The sequence below is a fragment of the Cyrtonyx montezumae genome, unplaced genomic scaffold (assembly GCF_038088225.1).
Source record: "Cyrtonyx montezumae isolate F1298 unplaced genomic scaffold, pur_monq_1.0 scaffold_64, whole genome shotgun sequence".
Lineage (NCBI taxonomy): Eukaryota > Metazoa > Chordata > Aves > Galliformes > Odontophoridae > Cyrtonyx > Cyrtonyx montezumae.
The window spans coordinates 878,956-894,822 of NW_027072072.1; the positions used below are offsets into that span (position 1 = coordinate 878,956).

Below are 15,867 nucleotides of genomic sequence, written 5' to 3' on the forward strand. Positions count from 1 at the left end.
GGAGAGGAAGAAAAACAAACTGCGTCAGTGGCCGCGCAGCTGCCTGAGCGGAGCCACGCACTCCGGGGGGAGGGGGAAACAGCGGGAAGAGATGGCTCTACAAGAAAACAACGGCACAATATGAGAAGGAACGGTAACTTTACTAAATATAATAAAATTGGACAACTGAGAGAGAGATAAAATTTCCAAAAAAAGAGCTTGGAGTTAAGTGAGCAACTGGTGCGGCAACCTTATAATCTGCCAGAACTCAGTGTAAACTGAGATTTCTGCACCTGCAATAGATGCACTGGCTGGAGTTGCAGCAAAAGCAACTGGAATGACTAGTTCTGTTTTTTTCACATGCAGATTAAACAGAAGAGAAGGCAGCTTTTACATCAAGATCTCAAAGTACATCTTAGAGGTTGATTAATTCACTGGTACCTTTGCTTTGCCTCCAGTCCATGCCTTTGTATGACATATTCTACTTGAAGATGCTGCAGTGGCAACTGTATCTGTTTTCAGTTTGAAAGTAGGTAGATAGGGATTTTTCTCGTCAATGTAAGAAATTCTGGCAGCAATGGAATTCACTCAGTTTCGCTGAGTTCACTCAGGTGCCTTCCTGCAGGCCAGACATTCTCTGGCACTTGAAAAAAAAGATGTTAGAAGTTATTTTTAATCTTTTTCACTCTCCCTTTCTCAATCCTCTAGTAATTAATGACTAGTTAATAAGTAGTTCATAGTAACTGACGCAGAGGAGAAAACTACTGTTTCTGAGGCAGAATTGCTAGGCTGGGGTTAAGAGTGCAGTTAAGAGTGCAGTTAATAGTTAAGAGTGCAGCCAGAGCGCAAGTGAATTTCCACAATATGGTAAATGTTGCTTATAGTGAATAACTATGTGCATTGTTTCACTCTAGTGCTACCTTGCCCTGGCCAAGGGTGGCTTATTACCTGATCATGTCTTGATTTTGCCTGTTGGGCACTATCAGTTGGTGACTGACTAGTCTTCAGATGTGATGGAAGAAGTGGCCAAGTACAAATCTGCCCTGAAAGAATTTTTCAGAAGCAAGGGAAAGAGATATGTCTTATTTGAAAGGAATTATAAGAGTCAGCATCTGCAGTTACAGGTATGGTTTCATTGTACTCCTAAGAGGATGCAGCTGTGCACTTCTCCATGACTGAACTGAAAGGGAAAGCTCACTTTCAGCTTTGTCAGAGTATGCGGAAGCATTTTGCCCACAGACAGAGGCAGAACAAAACCAAAACCGATGTGCGTGATGGTTGTGCTACAATCCTTAAATTCTTCATATTATAGCAGCAGAGCATCAACTGTGTTGAGTGGGCAAGGGAAACTCCTCCCTGCATAAATATGATTTAAAAACACCACAGGGATTCCAGGCAAGGTTTTAGAACTGGTTTCTTACTCTAATCTGCTCCCATGGGCACACAAGCTGCTGCGTGCTCACCTTGCAATTGGAGTAGGCTGAAAATGTAAGGATATGTGCAAAATTGTAGTCATTATTTACCAATATCAGCCCTTCAGTTTGATTTTTTTTCCTTGTGCATGGGTCACTTAGTGGTTTATTGTGGTGGTTTGTTTGTCAGATCTGTAATGGTATCAGAACGGCCTGGAACTACCACAGAGATCAGAAAGGAGGGAAGCTGTGCTGAGATCTTTTTCAGGCTCTTAGTTCTCAGGTTTTTATTCAACTCCTACAGGAAAGTTCTCATAAGTTTAAATCTGTACAGGCAGGTGCTCACCCATCCTGTTTGATGACATCGAACAGAACTGAGGAGCATACCAGCTTCAGTGATGGACTGATTGCTTTCTGCAAGGCAGCGGTTTCCGTCATCTTTACTTCTTTGGAAACGTTTGTCTCTCCAGGTGATTCCTGTCCCATTGGACTATACTTCTGAAGACATTAAGGAGTGCTTTATTACACAGGCACAGGAGCAACAGATTGAACTGTTCGAAATCCCAGAGCACTCGGATATCACGCAAGTACGAGATACTTCAATCTTCCTTCACCTCTGTCCCATCAGGGCTGCTCTTTCCCTCTGCTCTTACACCCTCGTGGGGTGTGGGGTAAATAACTCCCAAGGATGATACTCCACAAAGAAATATTAAAGATGATGGTATATCTTGAGTAGTTCTATATAGATAGGATACAAATAATACAAAAGAGAAGATGGCTCACCTTCAGGATGACAAAGCTCGCAGGGGACTCCACGTGGGAGGGATCTCCAAGAGATCCTTCCCTGGCGGTGGTCAGCCCTTAAATGGGGTTTGGGAGAGGTGGAGCCAGGCTCCACCCCTTCCAATCACACAGGTATATCACCTTCACCTGTGGCCCCATGGCTGACTTGGTGCTCCCCTCATGTAACCAATCAGTGGTTCAGGTCATGATTCAGCAGTTCCCATACAGTGGGGTAAGGTTAAGCTGTTTGTAAGCAGACTGTGGTAGACTTGATTTGAAGCCCACATACCAGTTGTGTTCAGCTCTTCATGAAGTTCATGACAATGTCATAAGATGTGTTGCTTATCTGAAGTTTAACAAGTCCTTTGTCTGTAGCATTTGTTGACTGCCCTCAGTGGGCCTCAAGCATATATCTTCTTTTCATTTGATGGAAGTATTTGCTGCTAGGTTTGTTCAGCAGTTCCGTAGCAATGCAGATTGCTAAGATGTCCCCTGGTTTCCTCTGCCTAGTGTTGAAATTCAAATTATAACTAAGGTTTGTGCGTCATCTTTGTGTGTGACTTGAATGGCAGGGGTGTGTCATGGTGTTATCCGTGACAGTGACCCAAGGGAAACCGAGAAGGGAGAGAGGAGAGAAAAAGAAACTGTGTCAGTGGCCACGCGGCCGCCCGAGCAAAGCCGCGCTCCGGGGGGAGGGGGGAAAACAGCGGGAAGAGATGAGTCTACAAAAACAATGGCACAATCTGAGAAGGAACGGTAACTTTACTAAATCTAATAAAATTGAACAATTGAGAGAGAGAGAGAAAATTTCCAAACCAAAAACTGTGAGCTTACGTTAAGGAGAAAACTGCAGGGGAAGCACACGTGCTGAACCTCCACGGCAGCCCAGAGGAACACGCCCAGGCGGAGCGCCACCTGGCATCCGGTGTGGAGCTCCGCCCCTCTGCTGCTCCCACAGCATTAACTCCTTCACTGCTGCATGATGCTCTGATGTGGAATACCGGCATCAAAACTACAAAACCACAACATTTCACCCCTTATTCCACATCATCACATCATGCTGAACACACATCTATACATAACCAAAACAGTAATAACGTAAGTTATATATACATACATATACATGTAATTACAGACTGCATTCCCCCAGCATCAAATTCCCTTGTGGGACACACTGGACGTCCCCATTTTTATCCATTACCCACCAGGTGCACCCAGGTCCCTGCGCAAAAACGGTTCCACGGAGGGGTTTGCCCTTTCCAGAGGCTGGAAGGACCCACACCGCTTCTCCCAACGTGCTCCTTACATGTACCGCAGGGACCTTATCTCCCTCTATGGTCTGTAGGGAGCCGGACTGTGTAGGACCCTCTTGGTTGACTGATCCCCTAGTGTTGACCAACCAGGTGGCTTCTGCCAGATGCTTCTCCCAGTGCTTAAATGTCCCGCCACCCATTGCCCTCAATGTGGTTTTTAAAAATCTGTTGTAGCGCTCAATCTTACCAGCAGCTGGTGCATGGTAGGGGATATGGTAAATGCATTCACTGCCGTGTTCTTTGGCCCACAAGAGAATTTTTGAAATGAGTCCCATTATCGGACTCAATTCTCTCTGGAGTGCCATGTCACCATAGGACTTGTTTCTCGAGCCCTAAGATGGTGTTTCGGGCGGTAGCATGAGGTACTGCGTATGTCTCAAGCCACACAGTGGTTGCCTCCACCATAGTGAGCACATAATGCTTACCATCGCGAGTTTGTGGCAAGGTAATATTATCAACCTGCCACGCCTCCCCATATTTATACTTTTCCCATCGCCCTTCCTGCCAGAGAGGTTTCATCCTCTTGGCCTGTTTAATTATGGCACATGTGTCACAGTCATGGATAACCTGTGCAATAGCATCCATAGTTAAGTCCACCCCTCGGTTTCTAGCCCACTTATATGTTGCATCCCTTCCTTGATGGCTTGAGTTCTCATGGGCCCACCGAGCTAAAAATAGCTCTCCTTTGTTCTGCCAGTCCAAGTCGATCTGAGACACCTCAATTTTGGCAGCTCGATCTACCTGATGGTTATTTTTCTGCTCTTCAGTAGCTCGATTCTTGGGCACGTGAGCATCTACATGACGCACCTTTACACCCAAACTTTTTGTTCGGGCAGCAATGTCTTTCCACAGTTCAGCAGCCCAAATAAGTTTACCCTTCCGTTGCCAGTTGTCCTGTTCCCACAGCTGCAACCACCCCCATAAAGCATTTGCCACCATCCAAGAGTCAGTATAAAGATATAGCATGGGCCACCTCTCCCGTTCAGCAATATCTAAGGCCAGCTGGACAGCCTTTACCTCCGCAAATTGGCTTGACTCTCCTTCTCCTTCGGTGGCCTCTGCAACTCGTCGTGTGGGGCTCCGCACAGCAGCCTTCCATCTGCGATGCTTCCCAATGATACGACACGATCCATCAGTGAAGAGGGCATACGTATTTTCATTCTCTGGTAGTTCATTATATGGTGGGGCCTCTTCAGCACGTGGTATCTCCTCTGATGGGGATGTTCCAAATTTCTTGCCTTCAGGCCAGTCCATGATCACCTCCAGGATTCCTGGATGGTTGAGGTTCCCCATCTGAGCTCGCTGTGTAATCGGTGCAATCCACTTACTCCAGGTGGCATTGGTAGCATGATGGGTGGGGGGAACCTTTCCTTTGAACATCCAATTCAGCACTGGCAGTCGAGGTGCCAGGAGGAGCTGTGTCTCGGTACCAATTACTTCAGAGGCAGCCCGAACCCCCTCGTATGCTGCCAAAATCTCCTTCTCAGTTGGAGTGTAGCACTCCTCTGAACCCCTGTATGCTCTGCTCCAAAATCCAAGGGGTCAGCCTCGGGTCTCCTCAGAGGCTCTTTGCCACAGACTCCAAGTGCGACCTTTCTCTCCAGCAGCAGTGTGGAGGATGTTTTTCACATCCTGTCCCAACCATACTGGCCCCAGGGCCACAGCACTGGCTATCTCCTGCTTAATTTGCTCAAAGGCCTGCTGCTGTTCAGGACCCCATGCAAAATTATTCTTTTTTCGAGTCGCTTGATAGAGGGGGCTTACTATGAGGCTGTAGTTTGGGATGTGCATCCTCCAAAAACCTACTACACCCAGAAAAGACTGTGTCTCTTTCTTGCTAGTGGGTGGTGACATACTGGTGATCTTGTCAGTCACATCTCCTGGAATGTGACGATGTCCATCTTGCCATTTTACTCCCAGGAACTGAATTTCTTGGTCAGGTCCCTTCACTTTGTTCCGTTTAATAGCAAAACCAGCACCCAGAAGAATTTGGATTATTCGCTCTCCTTTTTTAAAAACTTCCTCTGCTGTATCACCCCACACAACAATGTCATCAATGTACTGGAGGTGCTCAGGTGCCCCACCCTGTTCCAGTGTGGTTTGAATCAGCCCATGGCAGATGGTTGGGCTGTGTTTCCACCCCTGGGGCAAACGGTTCCAAGTGTACTGAACGCCCCTCCAGGTGAAAGCAAACTGTGGTCTGCACTCTGTGGCCAAAGGAATAGAAAAGAAAGCATTGGCAATGTCAGTGGTGGCATACCACTTGGCTGCTTTTGACTCCAGTTCATATTGCAGCTCCAACATATCTGGCACAGCAGCACTCAGTGGGGGTGTGACTTCATTCAGGCCCCGGTAATCTACCATCAGCCTCCATTCTCCACTGGCTTTACGCACTGGCCATATGGGGCTGTTAAACGGTGAGTGAGTTTTGCTGATCAGTCCCTGGCTCTCTAGCTGACGGATCAAGTTATGAATGGGGAGCAAGGAATCCCTGTTGGTGCGATACTGCCGTCTGTGCACTGTTTTTGTAGCGATAGGTACCTGCTGCTCTTTCACTTTCAGTACCCCCACAACAGACGGATCTTCTGACAGGCCAGGTAAAACAGACAGCTGCTGAATGTTGTCTGCATCTGCAGCAGCTATTCCAAAAGCCCATCGGTACCCCTTGGGATCCTTGAAATGTCCCCTTCTGAGATAGTCAATACCGAGTATGCATGGAGCCCCCTGTCCAGTCACTATGGGATGCTTCTGCCAGGTTTTACCGGTGAGGCTTATTTCTGCCTCCAACACAGACAGTTCCTGAGAACCCCCAGTCACTCCAGAAATATGAATCAATTCTGTCCCTTTATAACTCGAGGGCATCAGAGTGCACTGTGCACCAGTGTCCACCAGTGCCTTATATCTTTGTGGCTCTAATGAGCCAGGCCATCTAATCCACACAGTCCAATACACTCTATTATCCCTTTCCCTCCCCTGGCTGAGGGCAGGGCCCCTCTATTGGTTACCTGCAGCGACAGGATCAATTTCGTTGTTGGCTGATCTCTGCTGTAGTTCTCTCACCTGTGCTCTCAGTGCAGGAGTGGGTTTTTTTATGCCACTTCCTCATGTCCTCTCCGTTTTCTCGTAGGAAGCTCCACATGGCCACACGTGACATGATGTTACTGCTGTCATTTGCTCCAGCAGAGAGGCCGTTGCCTTTGGTGGCTGGGACTTTCATCAGTTTCATCAATTGCTTCACCAGATTCTTTGGGTCATGCTCGTCTTCATCAGGTGTTTCCTATACTGACACAGGTTCATCCCTATTCATCAGTAATGCCAGTTCCTCCAGTATAGTTTTCTGTGTCTTCTTTATCTCACCTACTTCTTCTACTACTGCTGACACAGCTGCAATGGAAGCACGTGATGGTGGAAACTGTTGTTCAAAGTTTTGGAGTGTAATAGTCAGTTCATAAACTGGGAGTCTTCTGTCTTGACCCTCGAATCTATGGAACATCGCTACCAGTGTACTTGCGTACCTCTCTGGTGCTGTTTTTGAGAGCTTGCGATATACATCAGGTGTACACCTTACTCTATCAGGATCACGGTCCTGGTGTGGATTGTAAGGGACGAAATTGGGATCATACAGCATCTCTACTACGGCTGTTTCTCTCAAAAATTGGATGCCTTTCTCCACGGTGTTCCATCTTTCCACCTTAGGCTCCAGATCATCTTTGTAAGGATATCTCTCCTTTACAGCCCCTAGTGCTCATTCCCAGAGGGTAGCGACTCCATTCAGACATCTGCTAATTCCTCTGTCGATAGCTGGGTCTCGAGCAATGCTTCCCAGTTGTCGGGCTTCGTTGCCATCTAGGGACATGCTGCTGGCACCGTTGTCCCAACACCGCAGCAACCAGGTGACAATAGATTCACCTGAGCGCCGTACAAACTCCTTTCTTGAGCCTTGTATTTCAGTCATCTTTAGGGGCCGACAAGTAGTGGTAACAGTGACTTCATCATCATCGCTGTCTTCTCCACGTCTCTCACTTTTCTTAGTGGCCTTTCTAGGTGGTGGTGGTGGTGCTGAGGAGGGCCCCTTGCCTGGATCTTCCTCTTCTTTCTCTGCTTCTTCTTCTTTCCGTTCTAGGCGCGAGGACATCCGTGTCCATTTCTGACCTTCCACAGGGGCAACCGACACTGATGCCGGTGCTTCCTGTGATTGGTCAGGTCTAACTTCGAGGTTTTCATTTTTGCTTTGGACCTTGGTTTGGAAACCATTTCTTTCCAGAATATCAATTATAGCTCGATAAGCACAAGCCAAACCCCAAACAATCCGTTCCTTCTCAGATCGTCCTGAGTCACATGGCTCCTTACCTAAACACTCACTGAATTTCTTAGGATCCCACAGGTGCTCAAGATCAAAATTGCATAACACTGGGGGTCCCCATGCTTCTAATTTCTTTCCTAATTTTTCCCACCTTCCCTGCCATTCAACACTCTCTGGTTTTGAGGAAGGCTTCCTCCACGCAATATAAAATCCTATTGTAAGGAATACATTCAGGAAAACGGATAACACAGTTGCCAGGCTGGCATCCTGAACATAGGTAAAAACATGAAAAGAGTAACTGGAAACCAATCCAAATGCCATATAATCTGTCACGTTAGCCAGGGTGTTTAGGCAGGAGGCATGTAACCCCCTCAGCACACTAAAGTAGCTGTATGCACATATGACGCCGGTGCTGAACATGAGGAGCTTAAAAAGACACCAGCATGCTCTAAGGTACATGAAAACCCTTAATCCACTTACCACCAGATTTACAATGGAGTACAAATACTGCACTGCCCGCATTCTCCACCAATAATTGTCACGGTGTTATCCGTGACAGTGACCCAAGAGAAAGAAAGAAGGGAGAGAGGAGAGAGAAAGAAACAAAACTGCGTCGGTGGCCACGCGGCTGCCCGAGCAGAGCCGCGCGCTCCGGGAGGAGGGGGAAACAGCGGGAGATGATGGATCTACAAAAAAAACAACGGCACGATCTGAGAAGGAACGGTAACTTTACTAAATCTAATAAAATTGAACAATTGAGAGAGAAATGAAGTTTCCAAAAACAAAAGCTGTGAGCTTACGTTAAGCAGGAATGGCAGGGGAAGCACAGGTGCTGACGCTCCATGGCAGCCGAGAGGAACGGGCCCAGGCAGAGCACCACCTGGCATCCCGGGGCAGAGCTCCACCCCTCTGCTGCTTCCAACAGCATTAACTCCTTAACTGCCTGCATGATGTTGTGATGTGGAATACCAGCATCAAAACCACAAAACCACAACAGTATGCAAGGCGCCAAGGAGAAGCCATGGAAAGCTTGTATGTTCTTTACTTACTGTTTTTATTGTGTATTAACGGATTTTGTGTCGAGTGATGTTTTAATCTGTTTTAATGGCTCTTCTGTCTGCCTGTGTTTTCAAAAGGAGTTTCTGACTTTTTTTTGCAAGCTGAGTGTACAGAGCGGTTCTACAATCAGTTCAAGATTATTCTGCTGTTAGGAGGGAAGGTCCCGCCTTCTGTGGCTGTGTATTCCTCTTGGAGATCAAGTGATCATTTGGCAGCATTGTAAAGCAGATTTTGACAACGTTCAGTCAAAGGAGCAAGCTCACCTAGTTTACCTAACCAACCTGCAGCCTCATGATGGCTGGACCTGTGCTCTAAGCTGAGCATCAGCCAACACCCCCAGGTCCTTTTCCTCTATACAGTCTTGAAGCCATCCTGCCCCAAGCCTATAGCATTGCATGGGGTTATTGTGGCCAAAGTGCAGGACCCGGCACTTGGCCTTATTAAACCTCATCCCATTGACCTCAGCCCAGCTATTCAGTCCTGCAGCACAGTGCTCCCAGCGTTGCACTCTCTGTTTTTGCAGCGCAGTGGAGGTGGTGCTGGAGGACAAGATCCCTCTGTTGACCACGTGCTTCCAGAGCATCCTCCTGCTTCCCTCAGAGCAGGACCTGGACGTCAGCCTTTACTCAAGGGTGAGTGCCTGGAAGCTGCAGGACCCTCATGCCTCACAGGAGAGGGTTTCGCCATGCCCACCCCCCCACCTCTCCCCTTTTTACTCCCCTCCTCCATCCCTCCCACAGATCCTGAGGGCTCTGGACCAAATGCTGCACATGCTGGTGATTGTCCACCGCATCGCCAGCATTGGTGAGGAGCTGCAGAGCGTCTTCCAGGTGGGCTCTGCCCGCAGGGGCTGCACAGAGGAGGGCTGTTCCTTCCACCCCCCACCTCTCACCTTCTGGGGTGAGCTGGGAAGCAGCGCATCTAGAAGCTGAGACATTTGGTGGTGCAGTTCTGCCAGGCTGGGGTAAGGGGCCGACACCCCGGATGTGGGGGTCTTCATCCCTCCTTCTCCCCACTCTGCCCACCGCACTCCCATCACTGGGGGAGGGGTGCACTCAGCATCGCGCTCTCTGCACGCAGCGCCATGGCTCCTTGAGACAAATCAGCTTGGCCCGCTACGAAGAGCTCCACCTGCCCGTGCTGGAGCAGCTGGTGGGAAGCCTCGTGCTGTGCTGCGCCTCCCAGGAGGACAGGACGTGCCGCTCTGCTCTCAGCGCTCTCCGTCACCTCTACGCACTCACTGTGGGGAGAGCCCATAAGGCGATGGCTGCTGGCGCTGTCCGTCCATTGCAGATGTCCCACAGGGGTGAGTGGGGACGGCGCTGCGTTGGCTGCTGCACAGAGCAGCAAAGGAGCAGAAGCTCATGGGGTGGAGGAGCTGTGACCCACAGCCCCATGCTCGGGGTGGAGGCACTCAGTGCTCACTCACCTTTGGCTTGCTCTCCTTTCCAGGCTGAGAAGCACCGCAGAAGGAGGAGCAGGAGAAACTCGAGGAGTGGGAAGATGACGACGAGTTCTCCCTGTCCACCAGCACCACGGACATTGTGCTGGTGAGGAGGGCTTGCCGCAGTGGAATTCGTGACCGAGGAGTCTGCGGGAATAGGGGGAACACATCTGATGTTCCTTCCCCCTCTCTGTGTTCATTCCCCCCAGCACTTTGCCAAGCACTTCCACTCATCAGAGAACACCGACCTCATCCTTGTGGCTCTGCAGGGATTGAGGGACTGCAGCAGCTACAATACACAGGTGGCTGCCATCATGATGGCTGCTCTGATGGGCAATTTCAAGCCTACACCCAATGATGTGAGCAACCGGTATCTGATTGCTGGGAGGCTGAGCCCATGGTGAGGTGGGATTGAGGTTGGACTGGGGGCTGTGGTTGTGGTTGGGTTGGGTCTTGGGGAGCTAGGGTTGGGTCTTGGGGGTTGGGTTGCATTGGTTGGGTGCAGGACGGCCATGTTGGGTTGGGTTGGGTTGAGTGCTGGTGATTAGATTTGGGTTGGGTGCTGGAGGTCAGGTTGGGTTGGATGCTGGTGGTTAGGGTTGGGTTGGGTGCAGGAAGGCAGTGTTGGGTTGGGCTGTCCCACATGGCAGCAGTCTGATTCGGGACCTGAGGGTGCTTGACCAATCTTGGGGCAGCCCGAAAGCTCTGCTGTCCCCATGTCCCATCCAGGTGCAGCGGATCATGACAGCCAAACAAAGAAGCAGGAAGATGACCATGGAGATGGGGACACAGAGGACCATCCAGGGTGCCTTGCCCTGGCTGTCTGCTTCTGATCCTCATGCAGTGACACGCAGCCTGCTGCGCTGCTCCCCCACCTGTGATAAGCGAGCTGCCCCCCCCACCCCCCCTCCATGTGGAGAAAGACCCCCATCCCCACATGGACAGCGACCTCCACTCCATGTGGATAGGGACTCCCACCCGACACAGAGAGGGATCCTCAGTCCACAAGTAGAAGGACCCCCACCCCATGCAGTGGGGAACCTCCATCCCACACTGAGAGGGCCCCCTGCCCCACACATAGAAGGTCCCCCAGCACACATAGAGAGACCCCCAGCCCCCTCACAGCGGGACTCCCTCTGAGGAAGGCTCTGTGCCGCAGGGACACGTGGGAGCTGTGGGAGATGGCGTTGTCCTTGGTGGACGTGGTTCCCTAGATGGTGCGGGAGCTGCTGCAGCTTCTGGAGGTGGCATTGGTGGACCAGGATACCGAGATCGGCACCCTTCCCCTGGCTGTGAGTTTGGGGGCCCCTGGGGAGCCCCCATCCCCTTTCCCCCCCCATCCAGAGGAGGACTGTTTTTACGGGAGGGTATGAAGATGTTCAAAGACAAGAGCTTGGAAGCATGATTTATGCCTGACTTAATTCCATGGTCATGGGAAGTGGACTGATTTCCTGACAGTCGCTGGGAAAACACACACTGGGAGGAAACAGAACCATTCAGACTGGGAGGGACCTCAACTTGTCTGCTATTCTGCCTCCTGCTCCCCAGAAGTTCTGCTTCACACTGTGTTGCACAGAAGTTTACTTTGGTCCTGAAACCCTTCAAAGATGGAGATGCTGTAAATGGTTTAGGGTCTGGCTTGTCCCAATTCCATGATGATTGGTGCGGGGGACCCATGGACCCACACCCTGGGAAAGGAGAAAGGATAAAGGGAAAAGGGAGATGGGCCTAAAAATAAAACAGCGACAATGATCTGAGGAGGGAAGCTAATTTACTAAATGAGGTATCGAAATGCAAAATAACACAATATAATACAACATAATCAGAACTGAAGCTAATAGATCAAATAAAATGAGAGAGAGAGAGTGTGTGTGACAAAACTGGAGGCCTTACGCTAAATGCTGAAGGGGGAAGGGGACACAATGAGGGCCTCGGGTTGAGCGGGTAGTTCGAGGCTTCGTTCTGAACTTGATGGGCAAAGAGGGTGGAGTCCAAAGGATAGAGTAGGAAAGGGGGATGCTGCTATTCTAGGGGATCCTAGATCCTCTATAAAGGCACTGAGACAGAAACCCAGCTGAAGTACCTTTATACCAATGCACACAGCCTGGGAAATAGGCAGGATGAGTTGGTAACCATGTTGCACTTGGAAAGTTATGACATGTTGCTATCACAGAACCATGGTGGGATGACTCCCATAACTGGAATACCACTATTGAGAGGTATCGGCTCTTCAGAAGGGATAGGCAAGGTAAGAAGGGTGGGGGAGTTACCCTCTATGTCAAAGAGTGGATAGATTGTGAAGTGTCTGAGGAACAGCCACGATCAGGTCGAGAGTTTGTGGGTCCGAATCAAGGATCGGTTGAGTAAAGGGCCAACCCTCAGTGGCTGGGGTCTGCTACAGACCACCCGATCAAGGGCAGCCTGTTGACGAGGACTTTTTGCTCCAGCTGCGGGAGGTTTCCTGCGCGTGGGCTTTTGTCCTGGTGGGCGATTTCAACCACCTGGATATCTGCTGGGATAATGGCACGGTGGGTGGCAGACAATCCAGAAGACTCCTGGAGTCTGTCGAGGAAGACTTCCTGGTCCAGGTAATAGATGGACTGCGCCAAGGTGAAGCCCTACTGGACCTGGTCCAGGGTTGTGATTGATGGTTCTGTTTCAGGATGGAGGCCGATCACAAGTGGTGTCTCTCAGGGGTCAGTTTTGGGGCTGGGGCTCTTCAAAATCTTAATCAGTGACATAGACAATGGCATCGAATGCACCCTCAGCATGTCTGGGGATGACACCAAGATGAGCGGTGTGATTGATACATTGGAAGGAAGGGAAGCCATCCAGAGGGACCTGGACAGGCTGGAGAAGTGGGCCCATGAAAACCTAATGAGGTTCAATAAGGCCAAGTGCAGGGAGCAACCCCAGGTATTTCTACAAAGTGGGGGAAGATCTCCTGGAGAGCAGCCCGGACGAGAAGGACTTGGGGGTCCTGGAGGACGAGAAGCTGGACATGAGTTGGCAGTGCATTCCTGCAGCCCCGAAGGCCAACTGTGTTCTGGGCTGCCTTAAAAAAGGGATGGCCAGCAGGGACAGGGAGGGGATTGTCCCCCTCTACTCAGCTCTTGTGAGACCCCATCTGCAGAACTGCGTCTAGGGCTGGGGACCCCAGCACAGGAAAGTCGTGGAGCTCTTGGAGCGGGTCCAGAGGAGGGCCACGAAGATGATCAGAGGGATGGAGCACCTCTCCTGTGAGGAAAGGTTGAGGGAACCGGGCTTGTTCAGCTTGGAGAAGAGAAGGCTCCGGGGGGAGCTCATTGTGGCCTTCCAGTACTTGAAAGGAATGTATAAACAGGAGGAGGAATGCCTGTTTACGAGGGCAGATAGTGATAGGATGAGGGGGAATGGTTTTAAACTGAGACAGGGAAGATTTAGGTTAGATACGATTCTATGGTTCTCTGCTTCTATGACTCCCTGACTCTAAGATTCCGTACTCAGGTTAATGAAGCTCTAAGTATTAAATATTTAAGGAAAGAAGTTATATCTTAAGTAATGAAGTTCTGCTCTTTTAATTCGATAGCATAATTCATACGATTGAATCAACTCACATGCTCTTTAGACCATGTGTTAGGTTGGATGTGTCCTGTGACAGAACAATTTCCATGTGAGGAAGTTCCGTGTCTTCTCTGAGCAAAGCCAGCTCCACATCGCAAAAATCCAGCTCCTGTCTCCACATAGCCAGAGTTTGCTCACTGTCCTGGTGCAACTTCTCCCAGTGCTGTGGTTGGCTGCTCAGCTGTTGCTATGATGTCGGCACACAGCTCCAAAAGCAGATGGTGGTGGTGTGGCAGTAAACAGTGAACCTTCCCAAACACATTCCATTCCATTTTGTTGCTGATCTTTATGAAATAGTGCTGTTGTGCTCTTTATGTCCATGATAGTTTCTTTAGCAATAAATAGGAGTCGGGAAGGCAGAAAGAAAGAGGTCTGGGGCGGACAGAGGGGAGATTTGGGGTGGGGGAGAGGGGAAAAGCAGGACATGGCAGAAACGAACTCTGGGAATAGGGAATGGGGAGAGCAAGGATGGAAAGAGGGGAGGTTTGGGGTGGGAGAGGGGGGAAGTGAGGGCGGGGTGGGGAAGAGGAGCGATGGGGGGCAGCGAAGAGGAAGAAGGGGGAATTTGGAGTGAGAGAGGATAGCGCCTGAAATAGGGAACGGGGAGAGCCACAGTGGGAGAGCTGGGAATGGGGATTGGGGTTTTAGGGATGGGGAGAGAGCTCTGGGGTGATGGAAAGGGGAGAGTAGGGGTGTGAGAGCGGAGCAGTGCAGTGGGAGGAAGGAGCTCCAGGAACAGGGAACTGGGAGAGCTGGGACAGAAAGCAGGGCGTTTTGGGGTGAGAGAGTGGGGCACTGGGACTACGGAACAGGGTATCAGAAGTTGGGAAGGAGTACTGGGGTGGCAGTGGTGAGAAATGAGATGAGAGGAGCTCCTTTTATTTTTATTTTTTATTTTATTTTTTAATATATGTATATATATATTTTATTTTTTTTAACGGAAAGTTGCAAGTGTCTTTAACACTTCCTGTGCTCTGTGACTCTTCTCACCCTGGAGGCGAGTTTGAGGCAGAGTCAGCCCTGCACAGATCCCTCCTCCAGCAGTGCCTCGGGCTCAGGTTGTGCTCCTTCTTGCCGTTGGGTTGTGTTTGGTTCTCGTTCTGTTGGCGTCCTGCTGCTGCTTGCTGACCTCCCCGAATTCTTGCATGAAAAAAGCCAGCTCCACCCTGAAAACAGACAGCTCCCTTTCACACGCAACCTGAGTTTTCTCACTGTCCCAGTGCTACTGCTGCCACTACTGAGCTTGGCTGCTCAGCTGTTGCAGCTCCTCCTGGAGGGAGTGGATCTGCCAGTGGAACAGAGAGGTTATGAGAGAAACGCATGCTTAGCAAAGGTACCTAGAGGGAAGGCTTGGGCCATGCTCACCTTCTGCCGGCCCAGCTTCATTTCTGAGAGGAGCTGCTGCCTATCTTGTTTGAGCAAATCCAGCTCCTCTTGTTGTGCAGCCTGACATTTCAGTGTGTCCCAGTGTGAATTCACAAAGTTCTCAGCATGGATGCCGAGCTGTTGCACCCTGTCCTGGAGGGAGTGGATATGCCAGTGGCAGAGAGAGGTTATGAGAGACACGCACGCTTAGCACAGGTACCTAGAGGGAAGGCTTGGGCCATGCTCACCCCCTGCTGGCCCAGCTTCATTTCTGAGAGTAGCTGCTGCTTATCTTGTTTGAGCAAATCCAGCTCCTCTTGTTGTGCAGCCTGACATTTCAGTGTGTCCCTGTGTGAATTCACACAGTTCTCAGCATGGATGCCGAGCTGTTGCGCACTCTCCGTAAGGTAGTGGATCTGCCACTGGAACAGAGAGGTGATGAGAGAAACGCACGCTTAGCACAGGAGCTTAGAGGAAAGGCTTGGGCCATGCTCACCTCCTGCCAGCTCTGCTCCAGATCTGAGAGGAGCTGCTGCTTATCTTGTTTGAGCAAATCCAGCTCCTCTTGTTGTGCAGCCTGACATTTCAGTGTGTCCCAGTGTGAAT

General features: G+C 50.1%; 1 non-coding gene across 1 annotated transcript; it reads left to right on the plus strand.

Moving 5' to 3' along the window:
* Window positions 1-1,558: 1,558 nt before the first annotated feature.
* On the plus strand, window positions 1,559-1,697 carry LOC136057415 (small nucleolar RNA SNORA12). The gene has a single exon (XR_010623024.1). It is a non-coding gene; the product is annotated as a small nucleolar RNA SNORA12 (small nucleolar RNA).
* The last annotated feature ends 14,170 nt before the right edge of the window (window positions 1,698-15,867 follow it).